At 36.6% G+C, this 15,459-nt stretch overlaps 14 non-coding genes across 14 annotated transcripts; all 14 read left to right on the forward strand.

The window, feature by feature from the left end:
* Nucleotides 1–342: 342 nt before the first annotated feature.
* TRNAD-GUC (transfer RNA aspartic acid (anticodon GUC)) lies at nucleotides 343–414 on the forward strand. Its single transcript has one exon. It is a non-coding gene; the product is annotated as a tRNA-Asp (tRNA).
* A 1,324-nt stretch (nucleotides 415–1,738) lies between these two features.
* TRNAD-GUC (transfer RNA aspartic acid (anticodon GUC)) lies at nucleotides 1,739–1,810 on the forward strand. Its single transcript has one exon. It is a non-coding gene; the product is annotated as a tRNA-Asp (tRNA).
* A 627-nt stretch (nucleotides 1,811–2,437) lies between these two features.
* TRNAD-GUC (transfer RNA aspartic acid (anticodon GUC)) lies at nucleotides 2,438–2,509 on the forward strand. The gene has a single exon. It is a non-coding gene; the product is annotated as a tRNA-Asp (tRNA).
* A 1,324-nt stretch (nucleotides 2,510–3,833) lies between these two features.
* On the forward strand, nucleotides 3,834–3,905 carry TRNAD-GUC (transfer RNA aspartic acid (anticodon GUC)). Its single transcript has one exon. It is a non-coding gene; the product is annotated as a tRNA-Asp (tRNA).
* Nucleotides 3,906–4,516: 611 nt separating this feature from the next.
* Nucleotides 4,517–4,588, forward strand: TRNAD-GUC (transfer RNA aspartic acid (anticodon GUC)). Its single transcript has one exon. It is a non-coding gene; the product is annotated as a tRNA-Asp (tRNA).
* Nucleotides 4,589–5,912: 1,324 nt separating this feature from the next.
* TRNAD-GUC (transfer RNA aspartic acid (anticodon GUC)) lies at nucleotides 5,913–5,984 on the forward strand. The gene has a single exon. It is a non-coding gene; the product is annotated as a tRNA-Asp (tRNA).
* Nucleotides 5,985–6,595: 611 nt separating this feature from the next.
* Nucleotides 6,596–6,667, forward strand: TRNAD-GUC (transfer RNA aspartic acid (anticodon GUC)). Its single transcript has one exon. It is a non-coding gene; the product is annotated as a tRNA-Asp (tRNA).
* Nucleotides 6,668–7,991: 1,324 nt separating this feature from the next.
* Nucleotides 7,992–8,063, forward strand: TRNAD-GUC (transfer RNA aspartic acid (anticodon GUC)). The gene has a single exon. It is a non-coding gene; the product is annotated as a tRNA-Asp (tRNA).
* Nucleotides 8,064–8,674: 611 nt separating this feature from the next.
* On the forward strand, nucleotides 8,675–8,746 carry TRNAD-GUC (transfer RNA aspartic acid (anticodon GUC)). Its single transcript has one exon. It is a non-coding gene; the product is annotated as a tRNA-Asp (tRNA).
* Nucleotides 8,747–9,375: 629 nt separating this feature from the next.
* Nucleotides 9,376–9,447, forward strand: TRNAD-GUC (transfer RNA aspartic acid (anticodon GUC)). Its single transcript has one exon. It is a non-coding gene; the product is annotated as a tRNA-Asp (tRNA).
* A 625-nt stretch (nucleotides 9,448–10,072) lies between these two features.
* Nucleotides 10,073–10,144, forward strand: TRNAD-GUC (transfer RNA aspartic acid (anticodon GUC)). Its single transcript has one exon. It is a non-coding gene; the product is annotated as a tRNA-Asp (tRNA).
* A 1,324-nt stretch (nucleotides 10,145–11,468) lies between these two features.
* Nucleotides 11,469–11,540, forward strand: TRNAD-GUC (transfer RNA aspartic acid (anticodon GUC)). The gene has a single exon. It is a non-coding gene; the product is annotated as a tRNA-Asp (tRNA).
* Nucleotides 11,541–13,547: 2,007 nt separating this feature from the next.
* TRNAD-GUC (transfer RNA aspartic acid (anticodon GUC)) lies at nucleotides 13,548–13,619 on the forward strand. The gene has a single exon. It is a non-coding gene; the product is annotated as a tRNA-Asp (tRNA).
* Nucleotides 13,620–14,945: 1,326 nt separating this feature from the next.
* On the forward strand, nucleotides 14,946–15,017 carry TRNAD-GUC (transfer RNA aspartic acid (anticodon GUC)). Its single transcript has one exon. It is a non-coding gene; the product is annotated as a tRNA-Asp (tRNA).
* The last annotated feature ends 442 nt before the right edge of the window (nucleotides 15,018–15,459 follow it).

Below are 15,459 nucleotides of genomic sequence, written 5' to 3' on the forward strand. Positions count from 1 at the left end.
AGAATGACTGCTTTTGGTTAGTAGTGACCCCTGGTGGCTAATAGTTATAAGCTGCAAATGGTAAAGTGAGCTGATTATATATATATATATATATATAAATATATATATTGATGAATAGAAAGATAGCTAGATAGACAGATCGATAGATATTTATTTCAATGAAATAATTTCTTCATAAAACTAATTGTTTTTGGCTAGGAATTTCTGTATTGTAATAATTTAGGAAAAAAGATTACTTGTCCTAACCAAAAGCAGCAATTCTGCCTATTACAATACTGAGAATTGATCGAGGGCATGCCTTAACCCCAGGGAGATGAGCACTGTTTAACTGAAGCCAATAAGTCCTCGTTAGTATAGTGGTCAGTATCCCCGCCTGTCACGCGGGAGACCGGGGTTCAATTCCCCGACGGGGAGGAGATTCCTTTTATTCACACAATTAAATAAAATGATGTACTTTCTAACATTGTAAAATATATCTGTCATTATCCTTGCCTATTCCGATTGAGAAAAAAGGTTGAATTCACTGATGGCCAAAATGCTTACTGATGTGTTAACTGAAATTCAGAATATGCTCTGAATATTTCAGCATGCACAGGCGTACCATCAAAACCAATTTACGTCTACAATCTGTTGGAAAATGAGATGAAGCAGTGGTGAATCCTAGGCCGCTGTTCCACTCGATTGGCACGATTTACAAGTAGAATGACTGCTTTTGGTTAGTAGTGACCCCTGGTGGCTAATAGTTATAAGATGCAAATGGTAAAGTGAGCTGATTATATATATATATATATATAAATATATATATTGATGAATAGAAAGATAGCTAGATAGACAGATCGATAGATATTTATTTCAATGAAATAATTTCTTCATAAAACTAATTGTTTTTGGCTAGGAATTTCTGTATTGTAATAATTTAGGAAAAAAGATTACTTGTCCTAACCAAAAGCAGCAATTCTGCCTATTACAATACTGAGAATTGATCGAGGGCATGCCTTAACCCCAGGGAGGTGAGCACTGTTTAACTGAAGCCAATAAGTCCTCGTTAGTATAGTGGTCAGTATCCCCACCTGTCACGCGGGAGACCGGGGTTCAATTCCCCGACGGGGAGGAGATTCCTTTTATTCACACAATTAAATAAAATGATGTACTTTCTAACATTGTAAAATATATCTGTCATTATCCTTGCCTATTCCGATTGAGAAAAAAGGTTGAATTCACTGATGGCCAAAATGCTTACTGATGTGTTAACTGAAATTCAGAATATGCTCTGAATATTTCAGCATGCACAGGCGTACCATCAAAACCAATTTACGTCTACAATCTGTTGGAAAATGAGATGAAGCAGTGGTGAATCCTAGGCCGCTGTTCCACTCGATTGGCACGATTTACAAGTAGAATGACTGCTTTTGGTTAGTAGTGACCCCTGGTGGCTAATAATTATAAGCTGCAAATGGTAAAGTGAGCTGATTATATATATATATATACATATAAATATATATATTGATGAATAGAAAGATAGCTAGATAGACAGATCGATAGATATTTATTTCAATGAAATAATTTCTTCATAAAACTAATTGTTTTTGGCTAGGAATTTCTGTATTGTAATAATTTAGGAAAAAAGATTACTTGTCCTAACCAAAAGCAGCAATTCTGCCTATTACAATACTGAGAATTGATCGAGGGCATGCCTTAACCCCAGGGAGATGAGCACTGTTTAACTGAAGCCAATAAGTCCTCGTTAGTATAGTGGTCAGTATCCCCGCCTGTCACGCGGGAGACCGGGGTTCAATTCCCCGACGGGGAGGAGATTCCTTTTATTCACACAATTAAATAAAATGATGTACTTTCTAACATTGTAAAATATATCTGTCATTATCCTTGCCTATTCCGATTGAGAAAACAGGTTGAATTCACTGATGGCCAAAATGCTTACTGATGTGTTAACTGAAATTCAGAATATGCTCTGAATATTTCAGCATGCACAGGCGTACCATCAAAACCAATTTACGTCTACAATCTGTTGGAAAATGAGATGAAGCAGTGGTGAATCCTAGGCCGCTGTTCCACTCGATTGGCACGATTTACAAGTAGAATGACTGCTTTTGGTTAGTAGTGACCCCTGGTGGCTAATAGTTATAAGCTGCAAATGGTAAAGTGAGCTGATTATATATATATATATATATATAAATATATATATTGATGAATAGAAAGATAGCTAGATAGACAGATCGATAGATATTTATTTCAATGAAATAATTTCTTCATAAAACTAATTGTTTTTGGCTAGGAATTTCTGTATTGTAATAATTTAGGAAAAAAGATTACTTGTCCTAACCAAAAGCAGCAATTCTGCCTATTACAATACTGAGAATTGATCGAGGGCATGCCTTAACCCCAGGGAGATGAGCACTGTTTAACTGAAGCCAATAAGTCCTCGTTAGTATAGTGGTCAGTATCCCCGCCTGTCACGCGGGAGACCGGGGTTCAATTCCCCGACGGGGAGGAGATTCCTTTTATTCACACAATTAAATAAAATGATGTACTTTCTAACATTGTAAAATATATCTGTCATTATCCTTGCCTATTCCGATTGAGAAAAAAGGTTGAATTCACTGATGGCCAAAATGCTTACTGATGTGTTAACTGAAATTCAGAATATGCTCTGAATATTTCAGCATGCACAGGCGTACCATCAAAACCAATTTACGTCTACAATCTGTTGGAAAATGAGATGAAGCAGTGGTGAATCCTAGGCCGCTGTTCCACTCGATTGGCACGATTTACAAGTAGAATGACTGCTTTTGGTTAGTAGTGACCCCTGGTGGCTAATAGTTATAAGCTGCAAATGGTAAAGTGAGCTGATTATATATATATATATATATAAATATATATATTGATGAATAGAAAGATAGCTAGATAGACAGATCGATAGATATTTATTTCAATGAAATAATTTCTTCATAAAACTAATTGTTTTTGGCTAGGAATTTCTGTATTGTAATAATTTAGGAAAAAAGATTACTTGTCCTAACCAAAAGCAGCAATTCTGCCTATTACAATACTGAGAATTGATCGAGGGCATGCCTTAACCCCAGGGAGGTGAGCACTGTTTAACTGAAGCCAATAAGTCCTCGTTAGTATAGTGGTCAGTATCCCCACCTGTCACGCGGGAGACCGGGGTTCAATTCCCCGACGGGGAGGAGATTCCTTTTATTCACACAATTAAATAAAATGATGTACTTTCTAACATTGTAAAATATATCTGTCATTATCCTTGCCTATTCCGATTGAGAAAAAAGGTTGAATTCACTGATGGCCAAAATGCTTACTGATGTGTTAACTGAAATTCAGAATATGCTCTGAATATTTCAGCATGCACAGGCGTACCATCAAAACCAATTTACGTCTACAATCTGTTGGAAAATGAGATGAAGCAGTGGTGAATCCTAGGCCGCTGTTCCACTCGATTGGCACGATTTACAAGTAGAATGACTGCTTTTGGTTAGTAGTGACCCCTGGTGGCTAATAATTATAAGCTGCAAATGGTAAAGTGAGCTGATTATATATATATATATACAAATAAATATATATATTGATGAATAGAAAGATAGCTAGATAGACAGATCGATAGATATTTATTTCAATGAAATAATTTCTTCATAAAACTAATTGTTTTTGGCTAGGAATTTCTGTATTGTAATAATTTAGGAAAAAAGATTACTTGTCCTAACCAAAAGCAGCAATTCTGCCTATTACAATACTGAGAATTGATCGAGGGCATGCCTTAACCCCAGGGAGATGAGCACTGTTTAACTGAAGCCAATAAGTCCTCGTTAGTATAGTGGTCAGTATCCCCGCCTGTCACGCGGGAGACCGGGGTTCAATTCCCCGACGGGGAGGAGATTCCTTTTATTCACACAATTAAATAAAATGATGTACTTTCTAACATTGTAAAATATATCTGTCATTATCCTTGCCTATTCCGATTGAGAAAACAGGTTGAATTCACTGATGGCCAAAATGCTTACTGATGTGTTAACTGAAATTCAGAATATGCTCTGAATATTTCAGCATGCACAGGCGTACCATCAAAACCAATTTACGTCTACAATCTGTTGGAAAATGAGATGAAGCAGTGGTGAATCCTAGGCCGCTGTTCCACTCGATTGGCACGATTTACAAGTAGAATGACTGCTTTTGGTTAGTAGTGACCCCTGGTGGCTAATAGTTATAAGCTGCAAATGGTAAAGTGAGCTGATTATATATATATATATATTGATGAATAGAAAGATAGCTAGATAGACAGATCGATAGATATTTATTTCAATGAAATAATTTCTTCATAAAACTAATTGTTTTTGGCTAGGAATTTCTGTATTGTAATAATTTAGGAAAAAAGATTACTTGTCCTAACCAAAAGCAGCAATTCTGCCTATTACAATACTGAGAATTGATCGAGGGCATGCCTTAACCCCAGGGAGATGAGCACTGTTTAACTGAAGCCAATAAGTCCTCGTTAGTATAGTGGTCAGTATCCCCGCCTGTCACGCGGGAGACCGGGGTTCAATTCCCCGACGGGGAGGAGATTCCTTTTATTCACACAATTAAATAAAATGATGTACTTTCTAACATTGTAAAATATATCTGTCATTATCCTTGCCTATTCCGATTGAGAAAAAAGGTTGAATTCACTGATGGCCAAAATGCTTACTGATGTGTTAACTGAAATTCAGAATATGCTCTGAATATTTCAGCATGCACAGGCGTACCATCAAAACCAATTTACGTCTACAATCTGTTGGAAAATGAGATGAAGCAGTGGTGAATCCTAGGCCGCTGTTCCACTCGATTGGCACGATTTACAAGTAGAATGACTGCTTTTGGTTAGTAGTGACCCCTGGTGGCTAATAGTTATAAGCTGCAAATGGTAAAGTGAGCTGATTATATATATATATATATATAAATATATATATTGATGAATAGAAAGATAGCTAGATAGACAGATCGATAGATATTTATTTCAATGAAATAATTTCTTCATAAAACTAATTGTTTTTGGCTAGGAATTTCTGTATTGTAATAATTTAGGAAAAAAGATTACTTGTCCTAACCAAAAGCAGCAATTCTGCCTATTACAATACTGAGAATTGATCGAGGGCATGCCTTAACCCCAGGGAGGTGAGCACTGTTTAACTGAAGCCAATAAGTCCTCGTTAGTATAGTGGTCAGTATCCCCACCTGTCACGCGGGAGACCGGGGTTCAATTCCCCGACGGGGAGGAGATTCCTTTTATTCACACAATTAAATAAAATGATGTACTTTCTAACATTGTAAAATATATCTGTCATTATCCTTGCCTATTCCGATTGAGAAAAAAGGTTGAATTCACTGATGGCCAAAATGCTTACTGATGTGTTAACTGAAATTCAGAATATGCTCTGAATATTTCAGCATGCACAGGCGTACCATCAAAACCAATTTACGTCTACAATCTGTTGGAAAATGAGATGAAGCAGTGGTGAATCCTAGGCCGCTGTTCCACTCGATTGGCACGATTTACAAGTAGAATGACTGCTTTTGGTTAGTAGTGACCCCTGGTGGCTAATAATTATAAGCTGCAAATGGTAAAGTGAGCTGATTATATATATATATATACATATAAATATATATATTGATGAATAGAAAGATAGCTAGATAGACAGATCGATAGATATTTATTTCAATGAAATAATTTCTTCATAAAACTAATTGTTTTTGGCTAGGAATTTCTGTATTGTAATAATTTAGGAAAAAAGATTACTTGTCCTAACCAAAAGCAGCAATTCTGCCTATTACAATACTGAGAATTGATCGAGGGCATGCCTTAACCCCAGGGAGATGAGCACTGTTTAACTGAAGCCAATAAGTCCTCGTTAGTATAGTGGTCAGTATCCCCGCCTGTCACGCGGGAGACCGGGGTTCAATTCCCCGACGGGGAGGAGATTCCTTTTATTCACACAATTAAATAAAATGATGTACTTTCTAACATTGTAAAATATATCTGTCATTATCCTTGCCTATTCCGATTGAGAAAACAGGTTGAATTCACTGATGGCCAAAATGCTTACTGATGTGTTAACTGAAATTCAGAATATGCTCTGAATATTTCAGCATGCACAGGCGTACCATCAAAACCAATTTACGTCTACAATCTGTTGGAAAATGAGATGAAGCAGTGGTGAATCCTAGGCCGCTGTTCCACTCGATTGGCACGATTTACAAGTAGAATGACTGCTTTTGGTTAGTAGTGACCCCTGGTGGCTAATAGTTATAAGCTGCAAATGGTAAAGTGAGCTGATTATATATATATATATATTGATGAATAGAAAGATAGCTAGATAGACAGATCGATAGATATTTATTTCAATGAAATAATTTCTTCATAAAACTAATTGTTTTTGGCTAGGAATTTCTGTATTGTAATAATTTAGGAAAAAAGATTACTTGTCCTAACCAAAAGCAGCAATTCTGCCTATTACAATACTGAGAATTGATCGAGGGCATGCCTTAACCCCAGGGAGATGAGCACTGTTTAACTGAAGCCAATAAGTCCTCGTTAGTATAGTGGTCAGTATCCCCGCCTGTCACGCGGGAGACCGGGGTTCAATTCCCCGACGGGGAGGAGATTCCTTTTATTCACACAATTAAATAAAATGATGTACTTTCTAACATTGTAAAATATATCTGTCATTATCCTTGCCTATTCCGATTGAGAAAAAAGGTTGAATTCACTGATGGCCAAAATGCTTACTGATGTGTTAACTGAAATTCAGAATATGCTCTGAATATTTCAGCATGCACAGGCGTACCATCAAAACCAATTTACGTCTACAATCTGTTGGAAAATGAGATGAAGCAGTGGTGAATCCTAGGCCGCTGTTCCACTCGATTGGCACGATTTACAAGTAGAATGACTGCTTTTGGTTAGTAGTGACCCCTGGTGGCTAATAGTTATAAGCTGCAAATGGTAAAGTGAGCTGATTATATATATATATATATATAAATATATATATTGATGAATAGAAAGATAGCTAGATAGACAGATCGATAGATATTTATTTCAATGAAATAATTTCTTCATAAAACTAATTGTTTTTGGCTAGGAATTTCTGTATTGTAATAATTTAGGAAAAAAGATTACTTGTCCTAACCAAAAGCAGCAATTCTGCCTATTACAATACTGAGAATTGATCGAGGGCATGCCTTAACCCCAGGGAGGTGAGCACTGTTTAACTGAAGCCAATAAGTCCTCGTTAGTATAGTGGTCAGTATCCCCACCTGTCACGCGGGAGACCGGGGTTCAATTCCCCGACGGGGAGGAGATTCCTTTTATTCACACAATTAAATAAAATGATGTACTTTCTAACATTGTAAAATATATCTGTCATTATCCTTGCCTATTCCGATTGAGAAAAAAGGTTGAATTCACTGATGGCCAAAATGCTTACTGATGTGTTAACTGAAATTCAGAATATGCTCTGAATATTTCAGCATGCACAGGCGTACCATCAAAACCAATTTACGTCTACAATCTGTTGGAAAATGAGATGAAGCAGTGGTGAATCCTAGGCCGCTGTTCCACTCGATTGGCACGATTTACAAGTAGAATGACTGCTTTTGGTTAGTAGTGACCCCTGGTGGCTAATAATTATAAGCTGCAAATGGTAAAGTGAGCTGATTATATATATATATATACATATAAATATATATATTGATGAATAGAAAGATAGCTAGATAGACAGATCGATAGATATTTATTTCAATGAAATAATTTCTTCATAAAACTAATTGTTTTTGGCTAGGAATTTCTGTATTGTAATAATTTAGGAAAAAAGATTACTTGTCCTAACCAAAAGCAGCAATTCTGCCTATTACAATACTGAGAATTGATCGAGGGCATGCCTTAACCCCAGGGAGATGAGCACTGTTTAACTGAAGCCAATAAGTCCTCGTTAGTATAGTGGTCAGTATCCCCGCCTGTCACGCGGGAGACCGGGGTTCAATTCCCCGACGGGGAGGAGATTCCTTTTATTCACACAATTAAATAAAATGATGTACTTTCTAACATTGTAAAATATATCTGTCATTATCCTTGCCTATTCCGATTGAGAAAACAGGTTGAATTCACTGATGGCCAAAATGCTTACTGATGTGTTACCTGAAATTCAGAATATGCTCTGAATATTTCAGCATGCACAGGCGTACCATCAAAACCAATTTACGTCTACAATCTGTTGGAAAATGAGATGAAGCAGTGGTGAATCCTAGGCCGCTGTTCCACTCGATTGGCACGATTTACAAGTAGAATGACTGCTTTTGGTTAGTAGTGACCCCTGGTGGCTAATAGTTATAAGCTGCAAATGGTAAAGTGAGCTGATTATATATATATATATATTGATGAATAGAAAGATAGCTAGATAGACAGATCGATAGATATTTATTTCAATGAAATAATTTCTTCATAAAACTAATTGTTTTTGGCTAGGAATTTCTGTATTGTAATAATTTAGGAAAAAAGATTACTTGTCCTAACCAAAAGCAGCAATTCTGCCTATTACAATACTGAGAATTGATTGAGGGCATGCCTTAACCCCAGGGAGATGAGCACTGTTTAACTGAAGCCAATAAGTCCTCGTTAGTATAGTGGTCAGTATCCCCGCCTGTCACGCGGGAGACCGGGGTTCAATTCCCCGACGGGGAGGAGATTCCTTTTATTCACACAATTAAATAAAATGATGTACTTTCTAACATTGTAAAATATATCTGTCATTATCCTTGCCTATTCCGATTGAGAAAAAAGGTTGAATTCACTGATGGCCAAAATGCTTACTGATGTGTTAACTGAAATTCAGAATATGCTCTGAATATTTCAGCATGCACAGGCGTACCATCAAAACCAATTTACGTCTACAATCTGTTGGAAAATGAGATGAAGCAGTGGTGAATCCTAGGCCGCTGTTCCACTCGATTGGCACGATTTACAAGTAGAATGACTGCTTTTGGTTAGTAGTGACCCCTGGTGGCTAATAGTTATAAGCTGCAAATGGTAAAGTGAGCTGATTATATATATATATATATATATATAAATATATATATTGATGAATAGAAAGATAGCTAGATAGACAGATCGATAGATATTTATTTCAATGAAATAATTTCTTCATAAAACTAATTGTTTTTGGCTAGGAATTTCTGTATTGTAATAATTTAGGAAAAAAGATTACTTGTCCTAACCAAAAGCAGCAATTCTGCCTATTACAATACTGAGAATTGATCGAGGGCATGCCTTAACCCCAGGGAGATGAGCACTGTTTAACTGAAGCCAATAAGTCCTCGTTAGTATAGTGGTCAGTATCCCCGCCTGTCACGCGGGAGACCGGGGTTCAATTCCCCGACGGGGAGGAGATTCCTTTTATTCACACAATTAAATAAAATGATGTACTTTCTAACATTGTAAAATATATCTGTCATTATCCTTGCCTATTCCGATTGAGAAAAAAGGTTGAATTCACTGATGGCCAAAATGCTTACTGATGTGTTAACTGAAATTCAGAATATGCTCTGAATATTTCAGCATGCACAGGCGTACCATCAAAACCAATTTACGTCTACAATCTGTTGGAAAATGAGATGAAGCAGTGGTGAATCCTAGGCCGCTGTTCCACTCGATTGGCATGATTTACAAGTAGAATGACTGCTTTTGGTTAGTAGTGACCCCTGGTGGCTAATAGTTATAAGCTGCAAATGGTAAAGTGAGCTGATTATATATATATATATATATAAATATATATATTGATGAATAGAAAGATAGCTAGATAGACAGATCGATAGATATTTATTTCAATGAAATAATTTCTTCATAAAACTAATTGTTTTTGGCTAGGAATTTCTGTATTGTAATAATTTAGGAAAAAAGATTACTTGTCCTAACCAAAAGCAGCAATTCTGCCTATTACAATACTGAGAATTGATCGAGGGCATGCCTTAACCCCAGGGAGATGAGCACTGTTTAACTGAAGCCAATAAGTCCTCGTTAGTATAGTGGTCAGTATCCCCGCCTGTCACGCGGGAGACCGGGGTTCAATTCCCCGACGGGGAGGAGATTCCTTTTATTCACACAATTAAATAAAATGATGTACTTTCTAACATTGTAAAATATATCTGTCATTATCCTTGCCTATTCCGATTGAGAAAAAAGGTTGAATTCACTGATGGCCAAAATGCTTACTGATGTGTTAACTGAAATTCAGAATATGCTCTGAATATTTCAGCATGCACAGGCGTACCATCAAAACCAATTTACGTCTACAATCTGTTGGAAAATGAGATGAAGCAGTGGTGAATCCTAGGCCGCTGTTCCACTCGATTGGCACGATTTACAAGTAGAATGACTGCTTTTGGTTAGTAGTGACCCCTGGTGGCTAATAGTTATAAGCTGCAAATGGTAAAGTGAGCTGATTATATATATATATATATATAAATATATATATTGATGAATAGAAAGATAGCTAGATAGACAGATCGATAGATATTTATTTCAATGAAATAATTTCTTCATAAAACTAATTGTTTTTGGCTAGGAATTTCTGTATTGTAATAATTTAGGAAAAAAGATTACTTGTCCTAACCAAAAGCAGCAATTCTGCCTATTACAATACTGAGAATTGATCGAGGGCATGCCTTAACCCCAGGGAGGTGAGCACTGTTTAACTGAAGCCAATAAGTCCTCGTTAGTATAGTGGTCAGTATCCCCACCTGTCACGCGGGAGACCGGGGTTCAATTCCCCGACGGGGAGGAGATTCCTTTTATTCACACAATTAAATAAAATGATGTACTTTCTAACATTGTAAAATATATCTGTCATTATCCTTGCCTATTCCGATTGAGAAAAAAGGTTGAATTCACTGATGGCCAAAATGCTTACTGATGTGTTAACTGAAATTCAGAATATGCTCTGAATATTTCAGCATGCACAGGCGTACCATCAAAACCAATTTACGTCTACAATCTGTTGGAAAATGAGATGAAGCAGTGGTGAATCCTAGGCCGCTGTTCCACTCGATTGGCACGATTTACAAGTAGAATGACTGCTTTTGGTTAGTAGTGACCCCTGGTGGCTAATAATTATAAGCTGCAAATGGTAAAGTGAGCTGATTATATATATATATATACATATAAATATATATATTGATGAATAGAAAGATAGCTAGATAGACAGATCGATAGATATTTATTTCAATGAAATAATTTCTTCATAAAACTAATTGTTTTTGGCTAGGAATTTCTGTATTGTAATAATTTAGGAAAAAAGATTACTTGTCCTAACCAAAAGCAGCAATTCTGCCTATTACAATACTGAGAATTGATCGAGGGCATGCCTTAACCCCAGGGAGATGAGCACTGTTTAACTGAAGCCAATAAGTCCTCGTTAGTATAGTGGTCAGTATCCCCGCCTGTCACGCGGGAGACCGGGGTTCAATTCCCCGACGGGGAGGAGATTCCTTTTATTCACACAATTAAATAAAATGATGTACTTTCTAACATTGTAAAATATATCTGTCATTATCCTTGCCTATTCCGATTGAGAAAAAAGGTTGAATTCACTGATGGCCAAAATGCTTACTGATGTGTTAACTGAAATTCAGAATATGCTCTGAATATTTCAGCATGCACAGGCGTACCATCAAAACCAATTTACGTCTACAATCTGTTGGAAAATGAGATGAAGCAGTGGTGAATCCTAGGCCGCTGTTCCACTCGATTGGCACGATTTACAAGTAGAATGACTGCTTTTGGTTAGTAGTGACCCCTGGTGGCTAATAGTTATAAGCTGCAAATGGTAAAGTGAGCTGATTATATATATATATATATATAAATATATATATTGATGAATAGAAAGATAGCTAGATAGACAGATCGATAGATATTTATTTCAATGAAATAATTTCTTCATAAAACTAATTGTTTTTGGCTAGGAATTTCTGTATTGTAATAATTTAGGAAAAAAGATTACTTGTCCTAACCAAAAGCAGCAATTCTGCCTATTACAATACTGAGAATTGATCGAGGGCATGCCTTAACCCCAGGGAGGTGAGCACTGTTTAACTGAAGCCAATAAGTCCTCGTTAGTATAGTGGTCAGTATCCCCACCTGTCACGCGGGAGACCGGGGTTCAATTCCCCGATGGGGAGGAGATTCCTTTTATTCACACAATTAAATAAAATGATGTACTTTCTAACATTGTAAAATATATCTGTCATTATCCTTGCCTATTCCGATTGAGAAAAAAGGTTGAATTCACTGATGGCCAAAATGCTTACTGATGTGTTAACTGAAATTCAGAATATGCTCTGAATATTTCAGCATGCACAGGCGTACCATCAAAACCAATTTACGTCTACAATCTGTTGGAAAATGAGATGAAGCAGTGGTGAATCCTAGGCCGCTGTTCCACTCGATTGGCACGATTTACAAGTAGAATGACTGCTTTTGGTTAGTAGTGACCCCTGGTGGCTAATAATTATAAGCTGCAAATGGTAAAGTGAGCTGATTATATATATATATATACAAATAAATATATATATTGATGAATAGAAAGATAGCTAGATAGACAGATCGATAGATATTTATTTCAATGAAATAATTTCTTCATAAAACTAATTGTTTTTGGCTAGGAATTTCTGTATTGTAATAATTTAGGAAAAAAGATTACTTGTCCTAACCAAAAGCAGCAATTCTGCCTATTACAATACTGAGAATTGATCGAGGGCATGCCTTAACCCCAGGGAGATGAGCACTGTTTAACTGAAGCCAATAAGTCCTCATTAGTATAGTGGTCAGTATCCCCGCCTGTCACGCGGGAGACCGGGGTTCAATTCCCCGACGGGGAGGAGATTCCTTTTATTCACACAATTAAATAAAATGATGTACTTTCTAACATTGTAAAATATATCTGTCATTATCCTTGCCTATTCCGATTGAGAAAACAGGTTGAATTCACTGATGGCCAAAATGCTTACTGATGTGTTAACTGAAATTCAGAATATGCTCTGAATATTTCAGCATGCACAGGCGTACCATCAAAACCAATTTACGTCTACAATCTGTTGGAAAATGAGATGAAGCAGTGGTGAATCCTAGGCCGCTGTTCCACTCGATTGGCACGATTTACAAGTAGAATGACTGCTTTTGGTTAGTAGTGACCCCTGGTGGCTAATAGTTATAAGCTGCAAATGGTAAAGTGAGCTGATTATATATATATATATATTGATGAATAGAAAGATAGCTAGATAGACAGATCGATAGATATTTATTTCAATGAAATAATTTCTTCATAAAACTAATTGTTTTTGGCTAGGAATTTCTGTATTGTAATAATTTAGGAAAAAAGATTACTTGTCCTAACCAAAAGCAGCAATTCTGCCTATTACAATACTGAGAATTGATCGAGGGCATGCCTTAACCCCAGGGAGATGAGCACTGTTTAACTGAAGCCAATAAGTCCTCGTTAGTATAGTGGTCAGTATCCCCGCCTGTCACGCGGGAGACCGGGGTTCAATTCCCCGACGGGGAGGAGATTCCTTTTATTCACACAATTAAATAAAATGATGTACTTTCTAACATTGTAAAATATATCTGTCATTATCCTTGCCTATTCCGATTGAGAAAAAAGGTTGAATTCACTGATGGCCAAAATGCTTACTGATGTGTTAACTGAAATTCAGAATATGCTCTGAATATTTCAGCATGCACAGGCGTACCATCAAAACCAATTTACGTCTACAATCTGTTGGAAAATGAGATGAAGCAGTGGTGAATCCTAGGCCACTGTTCCACTCGATTGGCACGATTTACAAGTAGAATGACTGCTTTTGGTTAGTAGTGACCCCTGGTGGCTAATAGTTATAAGCTGCAAATGGTAAAGTGAGCTGATTATATATATATATATATATATAAATATATATATTGATGAATAGAAAGATAGCTAGATAGACAGATCGATAGATATTTATTTCAATGAAATAATTTCTTCATAAAACTAATTGTTTTTGGCTAGGAATTTCTGTATTGTAATAATTTAGGAAAAAAGATTACTTGTCCTAACCAAAAGCAGCAATTCTGCCTATTACAATACTGAGAATTGATCGAGGGCATGCCTTAACCCCAGGGAGGTGAGCACTGTTTAACTGAAGCCAATAAGTCCTCGTTAGTATAGTGGTCAGTATCCCCACCTGTCACGCGGGAGACCGGGGTTCAATTCCCCGACGGGGAGGAGATTCCTTTTATTCACACAATTAAATAAAATGATGTACTTTCTAACATTGTAAAATATATCTGTCATTATCCTTGCCTATTCCGATTGAGAAAAAAGGTTGAATTCACTGATGGCCAAAATGCTTACTGATGTGTTAACTGAAATTCAGAATATGCTCTGAATATTTCAGCATGCACAGGCGTACCATCAAAACCAATTTACGTCTACAATCTGTTGGAAAATGAGATGAAGCAGTGGTGAATCCTAGGCCGCTGTTCCACTCGATTGGCACGATTTACAAGTAGAATGACTGCTTTTGGTTAGTAGTGACCCCTGGTGGCTAATAATTATAAGCTGCAAATGGTAAAGTGAGCTGATTATATATATATATATACATATAAATATATATATTGATGAATAGAAAGATAGCTAGATAGACAGATCGATAGATATTTATTTCAATGAAATAATTTCTTCATAAAACTAATTGTTTTTGGCTAGGAATTTCTGTATTGTAATAATTTAGGAAAAAAGATTACTTGTCCTAACCAAAAGCAGCAATTCTGCCTATTACAATACTGAGAATTGATCGAGGGCATGCCTTAACCCCAGGGAGATGAGCACTGTTTAACTGAAGCCAATAAGTCCTCGTTAGTATAGTGGTCAGTATCCCCGCCTGTCACGCGGGAGACCGGGGTTCAATTCCCCGACGGGGAGGAGATTCCTTTTATTCACACAATTAAATAAAATGATGTACTTTCTAACATTGTAAAATATATCTGTCATTATCCTTGCCTATTCCGATTGAGAAAACAGGTTGAATTCACTGATGGCCAAAATGCTTACTGATGTGTTAACTGAAATTCAGAATATGCTCTGAATATTTCAGCATGCACAGGCGTACCATCAAAACCAATTTACGTCTACAATCTGTTGGAAAATGAGATGAAGCAGTGGTGAATCCTAGGCCGCTGTTCCACTCGATTGGCACGATTTACAAGTAGAATGACTGCTTTTGGTTAGTAGTGACCCCTGGTGGCTAATAGTTATAAGCTGCAAATGGTAAAGTGAGCTGATTATATATATATATATATATATATAAATATATATATTGATGAATAGAAAGATAGCTAGATAGACAGATCGATAGATATTTATT

This window comes from Lissotriton vulgaris, chromosome 1_1 (genome assembly GCF_964263255.1).
Source record: "Lissotriton vulgaris chromosome 1_1, aLisVul1.2, whole genome shotgun sequence".
NCBI lineage: Eukaryota > Metazoa > Chordata > Amphibia > Caudata > Salamandridae > Lissotriton > Lissotriton vulgaris.